The sequence below is a fragment of the Dendrobates tinctorius genome, unplaced genomic scaffold (genome assembly GCF_039654945.1).
Source record: "Dendrobates tinctorius isolate UK_male_01 unplaced genomic scaffold, ASM3965494v1 ptg000134l, whole genome shotgun sequence".
Classification (NCBI taxonomy): domain Eukaryota; kingdom Metazoa; phylum Chordata; class Amphibia; order Anura; family Dendrobatidae; genus Dendrobates; species Dendrobates tinctorius.
Genome location: NW_027361802.1, coordinates 10,270,106 through 10,297,501, shown reverse-complemented (window position 1 = coordinate 10,297,501; position 27,396 = coordinate 10,270,106).

The window sequence follows — 27,396 nt, the reverse complement described above, 5'->3', positions numbered from 1 at the left end:
TGTTTCACAGTCATTGATTTAGCAGGTGCATTTTTCTCTGTACCCCTGCACCCTGACTGTCAGTATGTTTTTCCCTTACTCATAAAGATGAACAATATTGTTGGACAGTCATCCCACAAAGGGGAAAGAAATCCCCTGCCATTTATTCAGCAGTGACGGCAGGGATCCTTGAGTAGTGGCAATCACCTCATCCGCTGATTGTACTATTACAGTACGTGGATGACCTTTTGCTGCTCTACCTTGACCAGAGGTCCTGCAGGGAAGCTATGGTTTCCTTGCTATGTTTTCTTTTTATTTTTTTATTTATCAGGAAAGGGTTGCAAGGTCTCACGTGACAAATTACAGTATTACAAACAAAAGGTGACATTTGTTGGGACATTGTATTGCCGAAGGTACCAGACACCTGACAGGAAACAGGCAATTCAAGATCTCCCTCTACCCAGGTCACATCAGCATCTATGCACTTTCCTAGGTTTAGTGACCTACAGTAGGCCTTGGATAAGGTCCGCTTCACAAATATTCCAACCACTTTATGACTGCTTGTCATCAGACCCGGGACCTCACACAAAATTGATTGTGTCTGTGCGGTAGGAGCAGCTGCACTACTACTAGGAAAGGCATGTGAGATCACACTGACATTTCTTTTGACAATCTATTCCCCACATGACATACATTCCATACTCGTACAAGTTCAACCAAAACATCTGTCTATGGCCAGACAGCTCCGACTTGAGTGTGCTCTACTAATTCCTGAGTATGTCACCCTCAAAAGATGTAACGTTCTGAATCCAGCCACCCTCCTGCCTGTGGATTCAGAAAAGGGGGAATTGGTGACCGTATTAGTGAGTGAGGAAGGATACTTTGGCATGACGCATGAACATGTCTGCATAGAACTGATGAGTCAGGAGACAGTTGGGTTTGCACACGTTCATGAAAAACCTGTTCCTAATGCAGACTTTGAGTTTCTTTTTTGTAGATGGCTCCAGATACCACCAGGATGGACGATTCTACACTGGATATGCAGTAGTATCCTCACATGAGGTAATCCGAGCGGAACCACTCTCTCCTCACATGTCGGCGCAGGAGGCAAAGCTGAAGGCACTCACTGAGGCGTGTAGAGCCGCTGCAGGTAAAGTCGCTAATATTTTCACAGATTCGAAACCCATTAAAAATGCAGAGCTGGTGAAACAATTGATGGAGGCATTGATGTTACCAGTCCAGGTTGGCATTGTCAAGGTAAAAGCACACACAAAGGTGACTCCGTGGAGGTAGAGGGCAATAGAAGGGCGAACGAGGCTGCTAAAATAGCACAAGGCGGCCTAGAGAGAGCAGTGGACGGTGGCGGGGAGTCAGCGTATTCCAGCCACATTGGGTCTAGATGTCCTGAAATCCCTCCGGCAAAAGGCTGCCCAAACAGAGAAGGTACACCGGGGGAGACTGGGAGCTGAGCTGAACTCAAATGGAGTATGGGAGAATAAGAATAAAATGTGCCCGCCAAAGTCCCTGTTCCCAATCATGGCGCAAGCAGCACATGGTCTCACTCACACCTCAAAAAGTCACGTGTGCCATGGTAGATGCCTTCTGGATCGCTCCTGGTTTCAGTTACGCAGCCGCGAAACTTGTACAATCATGCCTCATCTGTGCACAGCACAACCCAGGTAAAACAGTAAAAGTCCCTAAGAAAGTGACATCTAGGCCTCTCTACCTGTTTCAGAAACTGCAGATTGACGACATACAGCTACCAAGGTAGGAGTGTATGCAAATATCCTAGTATGTGTAGATCTCTTCTCTGGTTGGCCGGAAGCCTATCCGGTAAAATGTGCAAGTACTAAAACGACTGCAGACAAACTGATGAAAGAACTGATCTGCAGGTATGGTGTCCCAGAAACCATAGAAAGCGATAGGGGTACACACTTCACGGGAGAAATAATGAGGGAAGTCATGCAGGCCCCGGGTGTACAGCAAGCATTTCATACACCATATAGGCCACAAAGTAGTGGGAAAGTGGAAAGACTAAATGGGACACTTAAACTGAAAATTCAAAAGGCCATGGCAGACACAGGAAAGAGCTGGGTAGAGTGCTTGCCTCTTGCACTCTTTTCAGTCAGACACACTCCAAATAGAAACGCAGGTTTGTCTCCTTCTGAAGTCCTGTTGGTAGTGCACCAAAGACTGGTCTGTACTTCCCACAGGTGCTACAAATGCAACACGGTGCTATGACAGCCTACGTCCAGGCCTTGCAGGAAAGACTTAATGTGGTGCATAAACATGTGTTCTCATACATTCCAGATCCTAATGCCAGTGCAGATGTGCATCAGCTGAATCCAGGTGATTGGGTGGTTATATGCAGACACGTGAGAAGGAGCCTGGACCCACGATTTGACGGCCCCTTCCAAGTCCAGCTGACCACATACACTTCAGTAAAACTTGAGGGAAAGCCCACCTGGATCCACGCCAGTCACTGCAAGAAGGTCCTGTCAACAGCAGAATGACTGTACTCCTCATCACCTTGCTGGCAGTAACAGGGTTACTGCACTCTACAGAGACACAGGACAAACTCTTAAATGCTGATTGGGACAACAAACTTATTCGGCATCATGCTCTTCTTATAAAGGACATGGAAGGACAGAAACCGAAGGACTGTTGGATCTGTACACACAGCCCTGTATCTGCGAGGACTATGCCATACTTGGCCTTACCTCTGGAGCCATGGGAGGTATTAACCCCACACTGCATACACAATGAGACTTGGACTCAATCTAGATGTGCCCCATGATATATCTGCCTCATTGGCTATAGTCGAATGGGCCGCTAATCCCTGGTTTCAGTTTAATATAACGCGGCCTAAAGGTACAAATGTGGTGGCGGGAATATGACTCAGATGTCGGAAATATGGTCGCCAGGAGGAGGACTGAAATCCCTCACTCAGACCCTATTCCCAATGATGGACTGTAGTTCAGACTTCAACACACTGGAGCAGACACCTGTGGTGAGGACAATAATTGCTTCCGCATATACACTCGCGATCAAACACAGGTTAATGATACGGTGTACCAAGATGGTGTTGAAGGCTGTAAATCATCTACGGGTAAAATAATAAGGAAAGAAAGGGGTAAATGTACATCTGGTGTAAGTGGAAAACAAATGAATAATAAATACTTGGTGTGCCCATAAGCCTACAGTAGGTCAGGACTTTTGAGTTTATACCAATGTATACAGACCCCTGGTCACGTTTGTGTTCTCCCTGACTGAGTATTCTTGGTTTGCGGACATCGTGCCTACAGGTGGGTGAGCCCGGACATAAGAGGGGTTTGCACTCTTGCTAAACTGACACCAGCCACTTTCATAGTCCCTCATAGTAAAATAGACACTGCAGCAGTTCCAATTCACACCTCGTATAGAAGGGCTGCAGACAATAAGCCAAATGGTAGGCCGCATCTAGTAGAAATGGGGATAACAAATAAAATATTCAGTAGTATGCTAATATTCCCCTTCATAACACAAATGTGGGATAAATTAGTGGAAGCTACCGACTACCTGGACGATCAGATTTTCCAGATTCTTGAAGTTCTTAATGAAACTAATACAATACAGAGACAATTAATCGTAGTTACTAACCAACATACTATAGTACTAGATTACTTGACCGCAAAAGAAGGAGGAATGTGTCAGATAATTGGTCCCACCTGTTGTAATTATATCGACCCTGCTGGCAATCTCCAGATCAGGGCCAGTATAGACAAAATAGGTGAATTTAGAGACCAATGGTTAAAGCAACACAGTGCAAAGAGAGACTCCTGGTGGGGTAACACATTCTCTTTCCTAAATCCAGCAAATTGGTTTAATGGCTTAGCAGGATGGATTTTTGGCATTTTACAGACTTGTATGCAAATTTTGTTGTTTTGCTTATTGTTTTATGTAGCCGTAAAAGCGCTAATATATGTATTACTTAAGCTACTGAATAATGTATGTGTGAAAAAAGAATCTAAGGCTGAACCTTCTGTAGTGTATCATAGACCCCAGGTGGCCATTGCTGATGGGGAAGTGAGTGTCCACACTGAGGGTGGATGGGCGAAGCAGATAGGAAGCCCCCTTATGGGTACTAGACCCATGAGACAGTAGCTCCTTTGTGGACATCAGCTGACCCTGTGGCAAAGGTTATACCATTTACAAAAGGGGGGAAATTGATATAGAAGAGTTAATGGTTTGCTTTTATATCCCTTTAAATGCCTTTAAGACTTCAATTGCCTTTTGCCTAATATTGCTATGTATTATTCTTATTATTCTTATGTAGACTACTAGTCTCTGTCTTCAAGGAAACTATACTTGTTATCATATTTCTTCTCAACAACGTGTTCTGGGTACATTGTAAACAAGGTACGACCCTGAGGTGATGGTGGGGGCCAAATGAGCTCCATAGAGTCACATATTGTTGTAAATGGTATAAAAACATGTCGTGTATTTCATTGCGCCAGATAAAGTGATTTGACCACGGCTTGTGTGTTGAAGTCTCTTTGTCTCCAAGCGCTTGCAACAGAAAGGGCGAAAAACCTCACAATTCGGACTCACTGGTGATCTGGACAGCTGACGCTTGGTCAGAACAAAAGCAGCTACGACAGCCTCCATGCCACACAGCATTCTAGCCTTGTATTCCAATCATGTGTATCGTCCCACTAAGTTTCAGTGATTCCAATGACATCATACCTGCATTGGTTGGGCATGCATGGAGTATTGCGGATCCCCGCATAACTTTTTTGGGGTGTCTAACAACAGGAAACCATGTGAGGCAGGGACTCGAGCATGTCACTCGAGCTCCCTCGATATTCGATGTATACCCGAGAACCTGATGCAAATTAGAGTAGCGATCAATTGCCTTCAGCACTAATGACGACATATTCAACATGACGACCTAATGTTATCAAATTTGTGTCCTACATTTGGGTTCAAAATGCTCACTCTACCACTGGACAAAATCCTTAAGGGGTGTTGCTTCTAAAATGGTGTCTCGTGGTGGATTTTCACTGTTTAGACACATCAGGGGCTCTCCAAACGCGACATGGCGTCCACTAATTATTCCAGTAAATTTTGCATTCAAAAAGTCAAATGGCGTTCCATCCCTTCCGAGCCCTGCCAAGCGCCTAAACAGTATATTTCCCCCACAGATAAGGTATCGACATATTCAAGAGAAATTGCACAACAAATTTTTGGGTCCATTTTCTCCTGTCACCCTTGTAAAAACAAAAAAAAGTTTTGTGAAAAAAATTAAATGTTCATTTTTTCTTCCACATTGCTTGAGTTCCTGTGAATTACCTCAAGGGTTAATAAACTTCTTGAATTTGGTTTTGATCACCTTGAGGGGTGCAGTTTTTAAAATGATGTCGCCTTTGGGGACTTTCTGTTATGTAGACCCCTCAAAGTCAATTTAACCCCTTCTCCTCGAAGCCTGTTTTTAAGTTCCTGACCAGGCCATTTTTTTCAATTCTGACCACTGTCACTTTATGAGGCCATAACTCTGGAATGCTTCAACGGATCCCAGTGATTCTGAGAATGTTTTCTTGTGACATATTGTAGTTTATGATACTAGCAAAATTTCTTCATTATGACTTGTGCTTATTTGTGAAAAAAATTATAAATTTGGAAAAAATTTTGAAAATTTAGCAATATTTGAAATTTTAATTTTTATGCCCTTAAATCAGAGAGACATGTCACATAAAATAGTTCATAAATATTCCCACATGTCTACTTTACATCAGCACAATTTTGAAACCAACTTTTTTTTGTTAGAACGTTATAAGGGTTAAAACTTGACCAGCGATTTTTCATTTTTTCCATAAAATTTACAAAACCATTTTTTTAGGGACCACCTCACATTTGAAGTCACTTTGAGGGGTCTATATGACAGAAAATACCCCAATGTGACACCATTCTAAATCTGCACCCCTCAAGGTACTGAAAACCACATTCAAGAAGTTTATTAACCCTTCAGGTGCTTCACAGGAGCTGAAGCAGTGTGGAAGGAAAAAATGAACATTTAACTTTTTTAGTCACAAAACTGATCTTTCAGCGACAATTTTTTTATTTTCACAAGGATAAAAGGAGAAAATAGACCACAAAGGATGTTGCGCAATGTCTCCTGAGTATGCCGATATCCCATATTTGAGGGAAAACTATGCACAACAGGGCTCGGAAAAAGGCGCGCCTATGAACTTTATGAACGCAAAATTGTCTGGAATTGAAAGCGGAGGCCATGTTGCGTTTGAAGAGCTCTAATGTGCCTAAACATTGGAAAATCCCCACAAATGACCCCAGTTTGGGAACTGGACCCTTCACGGAGCTTATGTAGCTGTGTGGTGAGCACTTTTGAACCCCCAGGTGATTCACAGAAGTTTATAACCTAGAGTCGTGAAAATAAAAAATCACATTTTTTCCTAAATAATTATCTTTTAGTAACGATTTTTTTTATTTTCACAAGTGTAAAAGGAGAAAATGGTCCACTAAAGTTGTTGAGAAATTTCTCCTGAGTAAGCCGATACCCCATATGTGGGGGAAAACCACCGTTTGGGCGCACGGCAGTGTTCGGAAGGAAAGGAGCACCTTTTGACTTTTTGAAATTTGAAGAGCTCCTGATGTGCCCTAAACATTGGAAAACCCCCATAAGTGACCCCATTTTGGAAACTAGTCCCTTCAAGGAACTTATGTAGCTGTCTGGTGAGCATTTTGAACCCCCAGGTGCCTCACAGAAAATTATAACGTTCAGTCATTAAAATAAAAAAAAAAAAACACATTTTTTTTTCACAACAATGATCTTTTAGCCCCGATTTTTTATTTTCACAAGGGTAATAGGAGAAAATAGACGGCTACAGATGGAGCGCAATTTCTCCTGAGCATGCCGATACCCCATATGTTGGGGAAACCACTGTTTGGATGCACGGCAGGACTCGTAATAGAAGGAGTGACATTTTGGACTTGCATTCTTTAATGGAAAGGTCTGCGGGCATCGCGTTGCGTTGCAGAGCCCCTCATGGGCCTAAACAGTGGAAATCCCCCACAAGTGACATTTTGGAAACTACACCCTGAAGCAATTTATCTGGAGGCATAGTTTTATAGTAATGATTATAATGCTTTTGGTATTACTGGTGTATGAATTTATAATGTGGTGTTTTGTTTAAGATGTGCGAGTTACATCAGATTATAAAAGTGTTGTGTCAACAGGGTATAAACTAATTTTATTAATTTGTGGACATGTGGTACGCTTTGAAGCAATCCTTAATGTAAAGGCCAGGTTTCTCAGGGCAGGATTCACAATGATAAGTTGTGTCCTTTCGGATTCCCCTCTTGGAGCATAGCCTGCACTGTTTTTGTGATCGTCTTTCCTCGCTGTTTGGGGAACCTGTCCTGGGAAATGTTGACCTGGGACAATACGGGCACTATGAGTTTCAGAATTATTGAGACCCTCACCTTCCTGAGTGCCAATTATTAGGGCCTTGATGACTTCCTCCTGAAAGTGAAGGAAGGTTCCCGTATTGCCTGCAGATCAGAACAGAACAAAAGCATTGAACAGTGCCTTTTGTACAATGTGCACAGCCAATTTTTTGTACCATACTTTGGCTTTTTGCATTTCACTGTATGGTTTGAGGACATAATCTGAAAGATCTATACCACCCATGTACCGACTGTAATCCAAGACACAATCTGGCTTTGAGACTAGTGTTGTGGTCCCACGAACAGAGACAAGGGAGCTGTTGTCACAGTGTATGGTGGTTACAAGGACATCCCTTTTGTCCTTATACTTCACCACCAGCATGTTGCCGCTGCATTGGGCTCCGCTTTCACCTTTTGTCAGCGTTTGCCCAATTAGCGGCTTAGGGAAGCCTTGCTGATTTTCTTCATATGGTGCCACATGCAACTGTACCTCTGGCAGAGAGGGTCTTGAAGAGTGGGATGCTGATGTAAAAGTTATCAATGTAGAAGTGATAACCCTTATCCAGCAGTGGGTTCACCAATTCCCATACAATTTTCTCACTCACTCCCAGGAAGGGAAGGCATTCAGGGGTGTTAATCTGGGTGTCCTTCCCCTCGTAGAACCTAAATCTGTGGGTGTACCCTGAGGTACTCTCGCACAGCTTGTACAGTTTTATTCCATACCTGGCCCTCTTGCTGGGCAGGTATTGTCGGAATTTTAGCCTCCCTTTGAAATGAACCAGAGATTCATCAATAGGGATGGCCCTCTGGGGTATGTACGCCTCAGCAAATTTTCTGCTGAAGTGTCCATCCACAGGCCGATTTTTATATAGACGATCGTCTCGGGGAGGACACTGCACATTATCACTATAATGCAAAAAATTTTTGATTGCTTCAAATCGTGTCCTGGTCATGGCCATGTGGAATGCCGGTGTACTGTAGATAATATCCATACTCCAGTTGATGTTAGAGACAGTGGATAGACAATCCCTGGTGTTTTGTATTAAAGTAGGAGTTATGTAAGAAGAAGATACTCCTCTGCCAATCCCTTCACTGGCTTTTAAATTGCCAGACAATTCAATTTAAAATTCTAAAAATGTTATACATGGTTGTCCATTATTATTTACTTATTATGCTTTGCTTATATAGCGCCATCATATTCCACGGATATCATCATCACTTTACTCATTGTTGCTCCCAATCTAAATTCCCTAACAGCATGTCTTTGGAGTGTGGGAGGACATCCACACAAACATGGAGAAAAATACAAACTCCTCGCAGATGTTGTCCGCCTTGGGATTTGAACCCAGGATCCCAGCACTGCAAAGCAATAGTGTTAACCACTGAGCCAACATGCTGTCTGTTTTCTCCCAAACCATTTGTTAATATCCTGATATGTCATCACACATAATTTCTGGCAGTGGGGCCGAGAGAGATGAAGGTTCCGAAGAAGGTGATGGGGCAGAAGTCGGTATGGGAACTGGGATGGGCGCAGATTCTTCAATCACCGACGCTGCACCCGGTGACAATCCTCTCACACAGCTGCGTGAGCTAGGGACTATGGTCGTGACGACTCCTCACAATACGGCCTCCAGTGTCTTTCGGGCCTCTTCCAGTTCCTAGAGTCTAACAAGGTCTTCGTCCTCTATGGCTTCCTTCTATGACCGCCGGAAGGGAAGTCACTCCTCTTTCTCTCTCATCCACCAGTCCCTGGAGCGTGGGCCGATCTCCGCCCGGGCCACAGACCGATCCCAGTCATGACGTCCAAGGCCTCCAAAAAATGACATGCTCCTCCTCTGCATGCTACCAGGTAATTGCGTCTCTCCTTCAGACATGCTGGCTTGTTCTTCTGAGCCCCACCCATTCCTAGGTGGCGTCACTTCTGGCTGCCCCACCTGTTCCCTTAGTTTCTGCAGTAGGGGTCAGGGAGTTTTCTTCTGCCGCGCCCATCTTGGGTGAGCACCTGTCATAATGGGTCATGGCCTCATCCCAGACCACTATCTTCATGTCAGTCTTAAAGTCACTATCTGCCGCCATCTTTAACTTTCTCACCGGTGTCATTTCTAGGACTCCTCCGCTCTTTATACATAAGGTATCGGCATCCTGACGACTACTCCAATTCTGTAAGGTGGCCAGGGTGGTAGTCGTGGCAACTGGCTTCCCTGTTCCCACGCACTGACGCCTCACAGATAAAACAACAAGTCGTTTCTGCTGTGTGTGTGATGTGTGCAGCAGAGTACTCACTTCATATAAACCAAAAAATAAAAAAGGGAAGCAATTGCCATAAAAATACACATTTTTCTTGAAACATAATAATAATAATTATTTTTTTTAAACATGATTGTTATGAATGAGTCACCGTAGGAGGCAAAAACAGAAAAGCTAGCTAAGTCCAGAAAACCAGAGAAGTTGGCAGCTATCGGATTGCAGACCCCTGAACCTAACAACAACAACTAGCAGTAGCCGTGGGGGGTTCCTACGATGCCCTAGACCCCTCGATCACAGCCAGAGAACTGCCTAGCCTAAAGACAGAAACGGAAATCTAAACTACCCCAGAGCAGATCCCAAAGCAATAGGCAGCCCCCAACATATAATGACGGTGAAGCAAGAAGAAAAAACACTAACAGATAGAAAGATAGACTGAGCAAATGATGGGGCCCAAGCTAACTAGATAGGACAGGATAGGAAGGCTGCTGTCTGCAATCCGCGAAAAACCCTAGCAAAATAAGAGCCAACAGACTGACAGGGAAAAAGGGCCTGAAAACGCTAGGCTTCAAAAAGACTATGTCAGTACTCAGGTATTTTCTGGAGACAGAGCAAACCGACAAAAAGGAATTCAGCTCACCCCAGCAGGGAATGGCAGAATCCAGAAAAGCAAGGCAAACTAAAACCAAAACACAAATGCAAAAAGACAAAGCAGAAAACTTAGCTTTTGAGGAGCAGGAATCAGACTGGTCTCCTAGAATTCCACAGAGAAATCACCAGCGAGGCAGAAGGGCGTCGGCTGCCTTATATCCAGTCAGAGATCCCCGTCGCTCAGTCATCCTCTCCCAGCTCAGGTGCTTGGTAATCAGCCTCACTACCTTCCTTCACCAGAAGAGGGAGTTCATCAGACCTCAATGGTGAAGGGGAAAATGAACTCATAACAGTACCTCCCCCTTGAGGAGGAGTCACCGAACCCTCATCCACACCACCAGGGCGATCAGGGTGAGCCCGATGAAAGGCACGCACCAATCTTTTGGCATGAATATCAGAGGCAGAGACCCAGGAATTATCCTCCTGAACATAACCCTTCCACTTAACCAAATACGGGAGTCTCCGTCTAGCCAAACGGGAATCCAGTATCTTCTCTACCTCATATTCCATGTTACCTTCAACCAATACAGGGTCCGGAGGTGCCACCCCAGGAACTACTGGTTCAACAAACCTCTTCAACAAGGACTTATGAAACACATTATGGATTTTAAATGTGACAGGAAGAGCCAACCGAAAAGAGACCGGATTAATGATCTCCAAAATCTTGTAAGGCCCAATAAATCTAGGCTTAAATTTAGGAGAAGCTACTTTCATAGCGATATTTTTTGATGATAACCAAACCATATCACCCACCTTAAACTGGGGACCAACGGTCCTATGTCGGTTGGAAAACCGCTGGGCCTTTTCCTGGGAGAGAGATAACTTATCCACCACTTGGTCCCAAATCTGATGCATTCACTCCACCACAGTGTCAACACCTGGGCAGGCAGAAGGCTCCACCTGCCCTGAAGAAAATCGAGGATGAAACCCAAAGTTACAAAAAAAAGGTGACATCAAAGTGGCAGAACTAGCTCTATTATTTAAAGCAAATTCGGCCAAGGGCAAAAATGAAACCCAATCATCCTGATCAGCGGAAATAAAACATCTCAAATACGACTCCAAGGTCTGGTTTGTTCTCTCCGTCTGCCCATTGGTCTGAGGGTGAAACGCAGAGGAGAAGGACAACTGAATTCCCAGCTTGGAACAGAACGTCCTCCAAAATCTAGACACAAACTGAACTCCTCTGTCAGATACAATGTTCTCAGGAATCCCGTGCAAGCGAACCACCTGTTGCAAAAACAGGGGCACCAACTCAGAAGAAGATGGCAACTTAGGGAGTGGTACAAGATGAACCATCTTAGAGAACCTATCACAAATCACCCAAATAACAGTCATTCTCTGAGAGACAGGCATATCAGAGATGAAATCCATTGAAATATGGGTCCATGGCCTCCTGGGGACCGGCAAAGGCATCAACAACCCACTAGAGCGAGAACAAGATTTAGACAGGGAGCAAGTCCCACAGGACAGCACAAAATTCCTGACATCACGAGACAAGGCGGGCCACCAAAAAGACCGACTCACTAGATCTCTAGTACCAAAAATACCTGGATGACCAGCCAATGCAGAGCAATGAACTTCAGACATCACTCTCTTCTTCCACTGGTCAGGAACATACAACTTTCCACTGGGACAACGCTCAGGTTTGTCCTCCTGGAACTCTTCCAGAGTACGTCTCAAATCGGGTAAGATGGCAGAAAGAACTACCCCTTCGCTTAAGATGGTAGCAGGCTTGGTCACCACAGGAGAATCAGCAAAGAAGTTCCTAGAAAGAGCGTCAGCCTTGACATTCTTAGTGCCAGGAAGAAAAGAGACCACAAAATCAAAACGTGTAAAAAACAAGGCCCACCTAGCCTGTCTAGGGTTCAAGCGTTTGGCCAACTCCAGGTAAATCAAATTCTTGTGGTCAGTGAGGACCACGACTTGATGTTTAGCTCCCTCCAACCAATGTCTCCACTCCTCAAATGCCCATTTCATGGCCAACAGTTCCCGATTCCCCACATCATAGTTACGTTCAGATGGGGAGAATTTTTGGGAAAAGAAAGCACAGGGATTCATTTTAGATGTTACAGGATTCTTTTGGGACAAAACAGCTCCTGCACCAATCTCAGAAGCGTCCACCTCTACCTGGAACGGGAGTGAGACATCAGGTTGCCGCAAAACCGGGGCAGAAGTGAATCTTCGCTTCAGCTCCTGAAAGGAAGAAACAGCCTCCGGAGACCAATTCAACACATCAGCACCCTTTTTAGTCAGATCAGTCAATGGCTTGGCAATACTAGAAAATTTTGCTATAAATTTCCGATAAAAATTAGCAAAACCCAAAAACTTCTGAAGGGCCTTCAAAGAAGTGGGCTGAACCCAATCATATATGGCCTGTACCTTGGCCAGATCCATTTCAATAGTTGACGGAGACAAAATAAATCCTAAAAATGAAATCCTCTGTACCCCAAAAAGGCATTTCGATCCATTGACATACAGGGAATTCTCCCTCAAGATCCGGAACACCGTCCGAACATGTTCCACATGAGAATCCCAATCCTTGGAGAAGATCAAAATATCATCCTGATAGATAATCAAAAATTTATCCACAAAGTCTCGGAAAATGTCGTTCATGAAGCACTGGAAGACAGAAGGGGCATTAGTGAGCCCAAAAAGCATCACCAGGTACTCAAAATGTCCGTCTGGAGTATTAAACGCCGTCTTCCATTCATCCCCATGCTTAATGCGGATAAGATTATACGCCCCCCTGAGGTCAAGCTTGGTAAACCAGCAAGCACCTTTAACTCTGGAGAATAGATCCGAAATCAGAGGTAACGGATACTGATATTTAATAGTAATTTTGTTGAGGGCACGATAATCAATACAAGGCCTTAATGACTGCCTTTGACACAGTGGACCATTCCCTATTATTACAGACCCTCTCATCCCTCGGCATCACAGACTTGGCCCTCTCCTGGATCTCATCATACCTAACAGACCGGACATTCAGCGTCTCCCACTCACACACCACCTCCTCACCTCGCCCCCTATCTGTCGGAGTCCCACAAGGTTCAGTCCTAGGGCCCCTGCTGTTCTCTATTTACACCTTTGGCCTGGGACAGCTCATAGAATCTCATGGCTTTCAGTATCATCTTTATGCTGATGACACACAGATCTACATCTCTGGACCAGATATCACCTCCCTACTAACCAGAATCCCTCAATGTCTGTCCACTATTTCATCCTTCTTCTCCACTAGATATCTGAAACTCAACATGGACAAAACAGAATTCATCATCTTTCCCCCATCTCACGTGACCCCCCCTATGAACCTATCAATTACAGTAAATGACTGCCCACTCTCCCCAGTCCCACAAGCTCGCTGCCTCGGAGTAATCCTTGACGCTGATCTCTCCTTCAAACCACATATCCAAACCCTTTCCACTTCCTGCCGACTTCAACTCAAAAATATTTCACGCATCCGTTCATTCCTCACCCAAGAATCTGCAAAAACCCTAGTCCATGCCCTCATCATCTCTCGCCTTGACTACTGCAACCTCATGCTCTGCGGCCTCCCCTCAAACACTCTCGCACCCCTCCAATCTATTCTAAACTCTGCTGCCCGACTAATCCACCTGTCCCCCCGCTATTCCCCAGCTTCTCCCCTCTGTCAATCCCTTCACTGGCTCCCAATTGCCCAGAGACTCCATTACAAAACCCTAACCATGACATACAAAGCCATCCACAACTTGTCTCCTCCATACATCTGTGACCTCGTCTCCCGGTACTTTCCTGCACGCAACCTCCGATCCTCACAAGATCTCCTTCTCTACTCCCCTCTTATCTCCTCTTCCCACAATCGCATACAAGATTTCTCTCGCGCATCACCCCTACTCTGGAACTCTCTACCACAACATATCAGACTCTCACCTACCATCGAAACCTTCAAAAAGAGCCTGAAGACCCACCTCTTCCGACAAGCCTATAACCTGCAGTAACCACCGATCGACCAAACCGCTGCACGACCAGCTCTACCCTCGCCTACTGTATTATCACCCATCCCTTGAAGATTGTGAGCCCTCGCGGGCAGGGTCCTCTCTCCTCCTGTACCAGTTATGACTTGTATTGTTTAAGATTATTGTACTTGTTTTTATGTATACCCCTCCTCACATGTAAAGCGCCATGGAATAAATGGCGCTATAACAATAAAAAATAATAATAATAATAATAATAATAATGAACCATCCTTTTTGGCCACGAAAAAAAACCCAGCACCTAATGGTGATAAGGATGGTCTAATATGACCCTTCTCCAAAGCCTCCTTAATATAGGATCGCATAGCCTCGTGCTCGGGTACAGATAAATTGAAGAGCCGACCCTTGGGAAATTTACACCCCGGGCTCAGTTCAATTGCACAGTCATAACTCCTATGAGGAGGCAAAGACGCAGACTCATTCTCACTAAATACATCATAAAAGTCCGCCAAATAGTCAGGAACATCATGCGACTGAGGAGAGGTGGAAAAAACCAGAGCCTCACTAAGGGCACACCGACAACCCCAACTCACCACAGACACAGATTTCCAATCCAAAACTGGATTATGAATTTGCAACCAGGGAAACCCCAGAACAATGGTATCATGCAAATTATGCAACACCAAAAATCTGCAATTTTCTTGATGGTTTGGGGCGACCCGCATTACCACCTGGGTCCAAAACTGAGGTTTGTTTTTTGCCAAAGGAGTAGCATCAATCCCCCTCAAAGGGATAGGCGTCCGCAGAGGTGTCATAGGAAATCCACAACGTTTAGCAAAATCCAAGTCCATTAGGTTCAGGGCTGCTCCCGAATCCACAAAAGCCTTGGCGGAAAATGTGGACAGGGAGCAGATCAGAGTAATTGCCAGAAGAAACTTAGGTTGAACACCACCCACAGAAAACGTGTGTGCAAAACGTTTCTCTCGTTTAGGACAGACAGAAATAATATGCGAGGCATCTCCACAAAAAAAACACAGCTTATTACGCTTTCTGAACTCCTGACGTTGCTCCCTGGACAAAACTCTATCACATTGCATAGGTTCAGACACTTGTTCAACAGGTGGCCACACCTCTCGTGCAGTCCTGCGTTCACGTAAACGCCGATCAACCTGAATGGCTAATGACATAGAATCGTCCAGACCAGAGGGAACAGGAAATCCCACCATAGTATCTTTCACAGCTTCTGACAAACCCTTCCGAAAGAGAGCTGCCAAGGCATTATCATTCCAGGCAGTAAGGACCGCCCACTTTCGGAATTTTTGACAGTACAATTCTGCAGAATCTCGACCCTGGCTCAATGCCAACAGGGTCTTTTCAGCCTGATCAATAGCATTAGGTTCGTCATACAACAACCCCAAGGCTTGAAAAAATACGTTCACATTAGTCAGACTAGGATCATCAGGTTTCAAAGAAAACGCCCAATCCTGGGGATCACCACGCAGCAAAGAGATGACAATTTTAACCTGCTGCGCGGAGCTCCCTGACGAGTTAGGCTTCAAGGCAAAAAATAATTTACTATTATTTTTGAAATTCAAAAATTTAGACCGATCCCCAAAAAACACATCAGGAGTAGGGATCTTTGGTTCAGCAGCATGTGAATGAGCAAGGTTGGCGGAAATTCCCCGGACTTCCGCAGCGAGCTGCTCCACACGATCAGACAATTGCTTTATCTCCATTGAGAGAAAAAAAAATTCCCCCTACGGCTTCAGAGATATAGAGGAAAAAATATACACACTTTTTTTTTTTTTAATTCTTTCCTGCTATTGAGTACCCTAGGATCTGCGTAAGGCTGGTGATTCTGTTATGAATGAGTCACCGTAGGAGGCAAAAACAGAAAAGCTAGCTAAGTCCAGAAAACCAGAGAAGTTGGCAGCTATCGGATTGCAGACCCCTGAACCTAACAACAACAACTAGCAGTAGCCGTGGGGGGTTCCTACGATGCCCTAGACCCCTCGATTACAGCTGGAGAACTGCCTAGCCTAAAGACAGAAACGGAAATCTAAACTGCCCCAGAGCAGACCCCAAAGCAATAGGCAGCCCCCAACATATAATGACGGTGAAGCAAGAAGAAAAAACACTTACACAGATAGAAAGATAGACTGAGCAAATGATGGGGCCCAAGCTAACTAGATAGGACAGGATAGGAAGGCTGCTGTCTGCAATCCGCGAAAAACCCTAGCAAAATAAGAGCCAACAGACTGACAGGGAAAAAGGCCCTGAAGACGTTAGGCTTCAAAAAGACTATGTCAGTACTCAGGTATTTTCTGAAGACAGCAAACCGACAAAAAGGAATTCAGCTCACCCCAGCAGGGAATGGCAGAATCCAGAAAAGCAAGGCAAACTAAAACCAAAACACAAATGCAAAAAGACAAAGCAGAAAACTTAGCTTTTGAGGAGCAGGAATCAGACTGGTCTCCTAGAATTCCACAGAGAAATCACCAGCGAGGCAGAAGGGCGTTGGCTGCCTTATATCCAGTCAGAGATCCCCGTCGCCCAGTCATCCTCTCCCAGCTCAGGTGCTTGGTAATCAGCCTCACTACCTTCCTTCACCAGAAGAGGGAGTTCATCGAACCTCCATGATGAAGGGGAAAATTAACTCATAACACATGATAATTTAAGGACACAAATGCAATAAATAACTATACCAAATGTAATCCAATTGTTGGTAGAAAATTACCCTTAGTTCAAAACTTGTTTTTTTGGGCTCTAGATAGGCTAGTATACAGGTGCAAGTATAGAGTTATTAAAAACTTCAAGAAATACTTAAAAAAATTCTAAAAAATTATATATAGATGTATACATAGCCTCAATTAATCCATTAATGAGTAAAAAAGGAGAGAACCCCCCACAAAAAAAGGGAAGAGAAGCACTATCAATTAATATGCATGGAATAATTATTCAAACAGGTGCCTAATAATCAGAAAACTTTTTTTTCTAGAAAAAATGCACAATGTGGTGTCATGAAGTTAATTCTATATACAGTATGTACAGTAGGTGAAACACCTTTAAGCATGTCATAGAAGTAAGAGCAGTGCAGGGAGGAAGTATATTATCTCCATTGGTGCATATGATGTGCAGGTTGTATCATGATAAATCAGTAAGTAATAAAGCAAAAAGATGCAGCGTGGGTAAATTAACCAGGCATATTTACCTTAGAGAGGCTAACAAACCCCGACGTGCGTTTCACGTTTAGCTTTATCCTAGGGGAGAGCCACTGCCACCACTGTTTCTGATACACTGTATAAGATCCACACACTGGTACTGAACACATACTCTCCCCTGGCTTCACAGACATATCCCCACGGCTTGCCACTGTCTACTGCAAGCGTCCTGCCCTTGGGCAGACTGCCCTGGCTTCTCCCTCTAATCAGCAAATGCCTTTCCTATATGTTCCTGCTCTATAATCTGTACTCTGTGCCCCTCCCAACTACTTAACCCCTATGCTGCCTATACCTTACTAACTCTTACATCTATTCTGTCTCCATGGTGCTCCTTGTACTCTAATCCCCTATACTATATCCTAATTTATCCCTAATCTAAAAGCACAATGCATTACATTAGTACATGACAATAACATTAAGAAACCATACATTAGCAACCATGTGAAAAGTGTCCAGGAGAGAGAAGGCACATGAGGGTCCCCGCCACCTCCTTACACCTCGTGTCCACGTTTTCTTGACAGGTAATTATCTCTTAAGTATATACGTCCAGAATATCTTCTATTTATACCAATTCTGCACAATGCACTGGCATTTTACCCCTGAGGAAGCTACTGTACATTACTGTGGCATATGGTGTGGGGTCCTTGGCTCTCTCCCTCTATTTATTTTACATTGTCTGTTACATACACCGTGGTTCATATGAATGATTTATCTCTAACATTTTGAAAACATATTTATATTATAACCTTTTTGGCTTCAATATTCTACTAAGGTTTACATCATTATAGGCCCTTTGGTGCATCTTACAATTGATCTAAACTGCATAATCGTTCAGCTGTGCCTCGTGTAACCCATGCTTATTATATTTATCCTTTGCATATTTTTGCTGCTTTTGGGAGTTAGTCTTTCCCATCATGTTTATTACAACATCGTGATTGTGCTCTGTCGCCAAATGTATTCTCTACGTTTTGTCGATTTTTAATTGTTTTTATAATTATTTTTGTGTTTGCTTTTGGTATCAATAAAGTATTTTTCACTTTCTGAACATTTTGGATTATACTGTGTCATTTTGGGTCTTTGGTGTCTGATATACACCTATTCTCTTTTTATCGAGATCATAGTATGTTCCTCATATAACCATCTCCAAAATTTTCTCTTAACCATTCCCCATATGTCTTACCTGAGCACCTACAATAACACTGCTGCCACCTCATTGCCACTGTATCCAGTGTTGTTCCACTCCACTTCATGACATTTTGAGAATTGCGTTCATGTAACCACAAGTTGTGATATGCATACTCCTGGCCACAATCAGACTAGACTGTTTTCACTCTATCTTAATAAATACACTTGCACTGAGTGAGGCTGCGCCCATCTAGTCAGAATGTGGCCCAGACGTATGCATATCACATACTTGTGATTCCATGATCGCCATTCCCGACTCTGGAAAATACTCAATGCGTCATGTAAGGATTCACAAGTCTGCAGTCACATTGAATGACTGCAGTCTTGCAGTTTAAGACCGGACAACCCCTTTAAAATGTCACATTGAATGTCACATTGTGTCAAGATATAAAAAAAATATATATGAGTATGCTTTTATTCATGGCAACATGATATTTTTCCTTTGTAAAGACAGTGGTAGGAAGTTATTATCAGATTCAAAGTAATTTGTTACCATACTTAAGCATGGAATAATGTGAATACATTTGTTAATAATATTGTATTCACATTTCCAGTTGCATGTAGGTTATAGCTTCAGTACCTTCAGAATATTAATTTCAAAAGACAGGGATGATTCATGCTAATTTAATAACGAAAGCATTTTGATACTAAGCTGAAATTTTGCCAACTCTTATGGTTTACATTTGCTTTAGTTATTCCTATGGTCAAATTCTTTTCATCTGTAGGTAAAACACTATTGTTTAAGCTGTCTGATGAGAGATGTTCTCTTTTGTCCCAACAGAGCCCCAAAATGTTGACTCTGCAGACTGTACATTGTGTGCTGTCTGGCAGTAGCTTAGTTATCACAGCTTGTGAAGTAAGGATTTTTGACATATATGATCAGTAAGGCAACATACCGTACTTAGCGTTACAAAGAAAAGGTTAAGTAATTCAGGAAAACACAGCTAAAGCTGTGAAAGACAGCATTTTAATACTTTTCCTGGTCCACGATAATCTGCAACAGTAAACATGGCTGTAGGAGACAAAGTGTTAACTTTGGGCCTCACAGGGAAGTCACCTAAAAAGGTTGTGTTCTCTATTAAATTTTCTGTTATTATCTATGGGAAGATAAATTGCTTGTGGTAAAGGCAATGAGAGAAGTTATATTCGGACAATGACTTACTTTGTGCAGTCAAAGTACTAACCCATGGTAAGGGCCACAAAAGGCAGCAAACATTTAGTTTATGGATCTATTTAAATAATGCAAAAAAAATGCTGACAATTTGCACAAAGATTACAACCAATCTGTAACCCCTTCTCTCCCGAGCCTTTTTTTCACATTCCTGACCAGGCCAAATTTTACTGAAAAGTGTAAATTTATGTGGTAATAACTCTGGCACGATTTCATAAATCCCAGTGATTCCGAGACTGTTGTTTAGTGACGCATAGTACCTTATGTCAGTGGTAAATTTAGGTAGAATTTTTTTGCGATTATTTGTGAAAAGATCGGAATTTAGTTGAAAATTTCACCATTTTCAAACTTTTAACTTTTAGATAATTAACCAGTTAGTCATGCTGTGCAAAATAATTTATAAATAACCTTTCCCATATGTCTGCTTCATATCTGCATCAGTTTTGATAATTTTTTTTTTTTTGCTAGGAAGGTAGAAGGGTTAAAACTTTAACAGCAATTTCTCATTTTTCCAACAAAAGTTACGAAAGTATTTTTTTTATCGACCACATCACGCTGGAAGTGTCTTTGAGGGGCCTATATGATGGAAAATACCAAAGGCTTAGGCTAGTTTCACACTAGTGTTTCTGCCGTCTGCGCACGGCAGCCAATATTCCCCGCCCCCTGCCGCGCCCCCTCCTGACATCACAGGTGTGCGCCGAACGCAGCATGTTGCATTTTGGCGCGCAGCGCACTCAAGAATCCTACTAGCGCACAGTCTGCACACCCTATATTAAAGATAGGGTGCGCAGATCGCATGCGGCCATGTTCGATAATAGGCGGTGATGTCAGGAGGGGGCGCGGCAGGGGGCAGGGCTTATCGGCGGCCGTGCGCAGACGGCAGAAACGCTAGTGTGAAACTAGCCTTACACCATTTTAAAACCTGCACCCCTCAGTGTGCTCAAAACCTCATTCAAGAAGTTTTGTAACCATTTAGGTGCTTCACAGGAATGTGTAATGTGTAAGGAAAAATTTATCATTTAAATTTTTCCCACAAAAATGTTCATTTAGCCCCAAATTTTAAATTTTTACAAGGATAACAGGAGAAAATTAACCATAAAATTTGATGTGCAGTTTCTCTTGAGTACGCCGTTACCCCATATGTAGTGAAAAAATACTGTTTGGGCGCATGGCAGGGCTTGGAATGGAAGAAGCACCAATTGACTTATGTAGCCCAAAATTGTCTGGAATAGATAGACACCATGTTGCTTTTGCAGAGCCACTGATGTGCCTAAACAGTGTAAATCCCCCACAAGTGATCCCATTTTGGAAACTACACCCATCATGGAACTTATCTAGAGGTGTCATGGGCAGTTTGAGCCCACAGGTACTTCACAGAATTTTATAATGTTGAGCCGTGAAAATGAAATATTTTTCCCTCAAAAATGTTGCTTCTGCCCAAAATTTTTCATTTTCACAAGGGTAACAAGAGAAAATAGACCATACAATTTGTTGTGCAAAGTCTCCTCAGTACACTGATATATGTGGTGGAAAACTACTATTTAGGAGCACTGCAGGCAGAAAGAGCGCAATTTTAGCTGGAACAATTTGTGGATACTATGTCACATGTGAAGAGCCTCTGACAGGTCAAAACAGCAGAAACTCACACTGATAACCCAATTTTGAAAGCTACACCTCTTGAGGAATTCATCTAGCAGTGTAGTGAGTATTTTTAAACGTCAAGCGATTCACAGAATTGTATAATGGAAAATTACAATTTTTTTCCACTAAAATGTTACTTTGGCCTCAAGTTTTCAATTTTCAAAAGGGATAATGAGAGAAAATGAACCACAAAGTATGTTACTAGTGATGGACGAGCATGCTCGTTACTTGCTCAAGCATTGGGGTGCTTGAGATGCTCGTTACTCAGCAAGATTTTTTTAATACTCGCACGTAAGCTTGAGTCCCCACATGTTTGGCTCTTGTTAGACAGCCAATAAACATGCCAGAATAGCCTGCCAGTCACTGTAATGCCGTAGCCATCTTGGTTGTGGCATTACAGTGATCAGCTGGCAGCATTGTGTTATTGGATCTAGTTATTGGATCTATATAAGACCCTGGACACAATGCTCGGAACAGTGTACCAACAGAAACAGGCATAGCAGTGAGAGATTCTGCTGGCCTCGGGACAGAATTGTGGCTGCTTATAGGCTGGGATTAGAAACCATTAATATTTCTTTCAACTGCAACAACAGCCTTTACTAGGGCTAATTATAATCAATATTAATACTGCTGTTAGCAGCACTGAGGTAGTGTAGAAAAGTATAGGGTTATTTGCATTCCTTTCTGCCGCAACTCCTACCAACACTGTTCTGGGAAGGTCCACTTGACCACGGCACGTGGACAAGTTGTGGCCAGAGACGCTATATTTCCCTGAAGACACACTGGGTGAATATTGTGGAAGCCAGGACCCAGTCGGACACTGGGACGGAACACTTGCTTTCAACACTGAGGATTGCGGGCTCTAGATCAATCAGGGTTTCCCTCAACTTCTACAGTAGTTCCAGCACCTCCTCCTCACCCTTCATCTTTGAATCGTCAACATCAGTTGCAAACTGGAAGCACTGTAGCACTGCCTCGGCCAGGAGAAGTAAGAACAGGAACTGTTGCCTGCGCTACAGACAGTACTACCCACACCACCTTCATCCCGTCTGTTCAGCATGGCTGGCCTGAAGATGAGGTGTAGGAGGAGGATGAGGAGGAGAAGATGGACAGACGTTCTCTTGGTGGGGACAGAGAAGTCTTGGCTGTTGGCATTCTGGCACACATGGCTGAGCTTATGTTCCGCTGCCTTTCCCGTAACCCTCGCATTGTACACATTTTGGCCAACACTAATTACTGGTTGGTCACCCTTCTAGACCCACGCTACAAGGAGAACTTTAGATCTCTCCTTCCCATGGCGCAGAGGTCTAATAAAATATTGCAGTACCAGCAGGCCCTAGTTGAATAATTATAAAAAAAAAAAATTTCCATCTGAAAATGCTGGCAGCAGATTTCACAGTTTCTTGGACAACCAAGGAGTAGAGGCAAGAGAGACACACACCAGATGCAGCAGAGGCAGGGGAACACTATCAAAGCTCTGGAACAGTTTTCTGAGACACTTCCAGCACCCAGGCCCTGATGTCCGGGGTACTCTGAAAAGGAAGGAAAAGTTCTGGAAGGTGCTGAAGGAGTACCTTGCCGACCGTATCAGCATCCTCCATGATTCCTCTGTCTCTTACAATTATTGAGTTTGACCTTGGAGGCAGGGCCGGCATTGGCGGCAGGCAAACCAGGCAGCTGCCTAGGGTCCCGCTCCCCCAGGCTAGTGGCACATCACACAGTCGCTATGGGGCCCCTGTGAGGCAGGGGGCCTGCCTGCCGCTAGTGCCGACTCCCCCCGCCGCCGTCATAGACGCAGGTACAGTTCAAAGCAATGATGAAGGAGAGAGCGTCAGCTGACGCTCCCTCTCCCATTATTCCCCCCTCTACCTCTGACACTGCGGGTGCGCGATGACATCATCGCGCACTCACTGTGTGCCAGGCAGTGCAGGAGACAGGAGCAGGGAGCAGCGCGGGTACAAGGACAGTGGGTTTTTTTGAGTACTGTCTAGACTATGGGGCCATTCTGAGGGGGAGGAAGTGTTGTATGCTATGTGGTGCTGTGCTATATATCATGTGGGGGGAGTGTTATATGCCATGTGGTGCTGTGCTATATACCATGTGGGGGGAGTGTTATATGCTATGTGGTGCTGTGCTATATAACATGGGGGAGTGTTATATGCTATGTGGTGCTGTGCTATATACCATGGGTGGAGTGTTATATGCTATGTGGTGCCGTGCTATATACCATGCGGGGGGAGTGTTATATGCTATGTGGTGATGTCCTATATACCATGTGGGAGGGCAAGAGTTATATGCTATGTGGTGCTGTGCTATATACCATGTGGGGGGAGAATGCTATATGCTATGTGGTGCTGTGCTACCATGTGGAGCTGTGCTATATACCATGTGGTGCTGTGATGTATAACATGTGGGGCTGTGCTGTATACCATGTGGTGCTGTGCTGTATACCATGGTACTGTGCTGTATACATTCAAAAAGAGAAAAAGAAGCCAGCTCACCTGAAGGCATGTGTAGTGGATAGCCCGGACCACGTGCAGTCTTCACGCAGTAACCAAGGAAAAAGAAAAAAAGGTCCAGCTTTGCAAATTCAAGTCCAATTTATTGTTAAAAACAAGTCCAAAACAGAGCAAAAAATTGTGTGTTCACATGAGTAACAAGTAGTAGATTACACATTTCGAACAATAGCTTTCTCTTTCTCAAAACTACTTCCCCTGCTGTATACCATGTGGTCCTGTGCTATATACCATGGTGCTGTGCACCATGTGGTGCTGTGCTATATACCATGGTGCTGTGCTATATACTATGTGGAGCTGTGCTGTATACCATGTGGGGCTTTACTATATACCATGTGGGGCTGTACTATATACCATATGGAGCTGTGCTGTATACCATGTGGGGCTGTGCTGTACACCATGTGGTGCTATGCTGTATACCATGTGGTGCTGTGCTATATACCATGTGGTGCTGTGCTATATACTATGTGGTGCTGTGCTGTATACCATGTGGTGCTGTGCTATATACCATGTGGGCTGTGCTATATACCATGGTGCTGTGCTATATACTATGTGGAGATGTGCTGTATACCATGTGGGGCTGTGCTATATACCATGGTTCTGTGCTATACACCATGTGGGGCTGTGCTGTCTACCATGTGGGGCTGTGCTATATACCATGTGGTGCTATGTTATATACTATGCGGCTGTGCTATATACCATGGGGCGGTACCTTATACATTATATTCTAAGGGGGAGGCTGTGTTATATTATATGGGGGGCTACATTATATTCTATGGGGGGCTGTATTATATTTATAATATTCTATGGGGGGGTGATTGAATCATACTCTATGATGGGGCTACATTATTCTATATGAGGAGGCTACATTGTATTCTATGGGGGACTGCATTATATTCTATGGGGAGGCTAGATTATATTGTATGGGGGCTTCATTATACTTTGTGAGGGGCTACATTATATTCTATTGGGGCTGCATTATACTATATGAGGAGGGCTACACTGTATTCTATGGAGGGGCTAAATTATACTATATAAGGGGCTGCCATATATTCTATGGAGGGGCTGCATTATACTATAAGAGGTGGCTGCATTATATTCTGTGGGGGTTACATTATATTGTATGGTGGGGCTGCATTATACTCTGGGGTGGATGCATTATACTGTATCAAGGACTATGGGGAATACATTATACTATATGAAGAACTATGGGGTGCATTATACTATGGGAAGTGAATTGTATTACATGAATGATTGGCAGTGTATTAGACTATATGGAACACTATGAGGAGTGTATTATACTATATGAAGGGCTATGAGGAGTGTATTATCCTATATGAAGGGCTATAAGGAGTGTATTATACTATATGGAGGACTATGAGGAGTGTATTATACTATATGGAGGACTATGACGAGTGTATTATACTCTATGGAGGATTGAGGAGTGTATTATACTATATGGAGGACTATGGGGATTGTATTATACTATATGGAGGACTGAGGAGTGTATTATACTATATGGAGGACTATGGGGCACATTATATTATATAGAGGACTATGGGGTGTAAACTGTAGATGTGCTGCTGATAACATGATACTGTATGGTGATCTGTTAGTGATCCATTAGTGATTGTTCTGTCCCCATCATTCTTTCTCAGACAGTGGAAAGAGGCCAGGAAACAAGTGTTGAATAACTTTAATATTGTCGATCACACTCATTTAGCGGCCTGAACTCAGCACATGTAACTACAACCGAAATGCTTCTGTGTGATGTGAAATATGTTATCATTTGGGGCCCCCTTTTAATCTTTGCCCAGGGCCCCACTTTGCCTAAAACCAGCCCTGCTTGGAGGTCCTGGTCTGCCCTGCCGCTAGCGTTTTGTCAGAGCAGGTTTTTAGTACTGCCAGGGGTATTATAGCTGACAGGCGCATCCGACTGTCAACTGAAAATCCTGACTGGCTGACTCTAATCAAAATGAACAAGGGCTGCATTGGCCCAGACTTATCAACACCACCGGATGACAGTAGCAGAACATAAACTCAAATCCAGTGGTTTCTAGTCTAATCCCATGCACCCCTTCCCATCCAGACATGGGTATACGCTTCAGATTTCATCTTTTTTGTGTCATCCTCCTCCTTCTCTTCCTCCACCACCATATCAACCGTGTGATAATGCTACCTTCACTATAAATTTTTTAAGGGTGTTTATGATGCCTGCATTAATAATTTTGAGAGGCCAACCTCGAACATTCTGTGATATATATGTCTACCCTCACGAGTAAATGTTTTTTAGCCCGTGCACTTAGTGCATGCGCATTACCAGTCTAGGATACCCACTCCTTAACCCCCAGAGCTTTTTTCGGTTTTGCGTTTTCATTTTTTGCTCCCCTCCCGGAGCCATAACTTTTCTATTTTTCCGTCAATATGGCCATGTGAGGGCTTATTTTCTGCAGGACGAGTTGTACTTTTGAACAACACCATTGATTTTACCATGTCATGTACTAGAAAACGGGAAAAAAATTCCAAGTGCAGTGAAATTGCAAAAAAAAGTGCAATCCCACACTTGTTTCTTGCTTGGCTTTTTTAATAAATTCACTAAATGCTAAAACTGACCAACCATTATGATTCTCCAGGTCATTATGAGTTCGTAGACATCAAACATGTCTAGGTTCTTTTTTATCTAAGTGGTGAAAAAAAATTCCAAACTTTGCTAAAAAAAGAAAAAAAATTGCATCATTTTCCGATACCCGTAGCATCTTCATTTTCGTGATCTCGGGTTGCGTGAGGGCTTATTTTTTGCATTCCGGGCTGATGCTTTTCATGATACCATTTTGGTGCAGATACAATCTTTTGATCACACGTTATTGCATTTTAATGCAATGTCGCGGCGACCAAAAATTGTAATTCTGGTGTTTTAACTTTTTTTCTCACTACGCCGTTCAGCGATCAGGTTAATACTTTTCTTTATTGATAGATCGGGTGATTCTGAAAGCAGCAATACTGAATATGTGTATGTTTGATTTTATTTTTATTGTTTTATTTTGAATGGGGCGAAAGCGGGGTGATTTGAACTTTTATATATATTTTTTAAAATATTTTTAAACAATTTTTTTTTCACTTTTGGCATGCTTCAATAAGCCTCCATAAGAGACTAGAAGCTGCCACAACCCGATCGACTCTGCTACATAGAGGCAATGGTCAGCAAACCTCTATGTAGTAGAATTGCTCACTTGCTATGAGCGCCGACCACCGGCTGGCTCACATAGCAAGCCGGCACTGACAACCATAGAGGTCTCCAGGAGACCTCCGGTTGTCATGCCGACACACCGGTGACCCGCGATCACGTGACACGGGTCACCTGTGTGTGTATTTCCGGTGCGATTGCAAGAAGT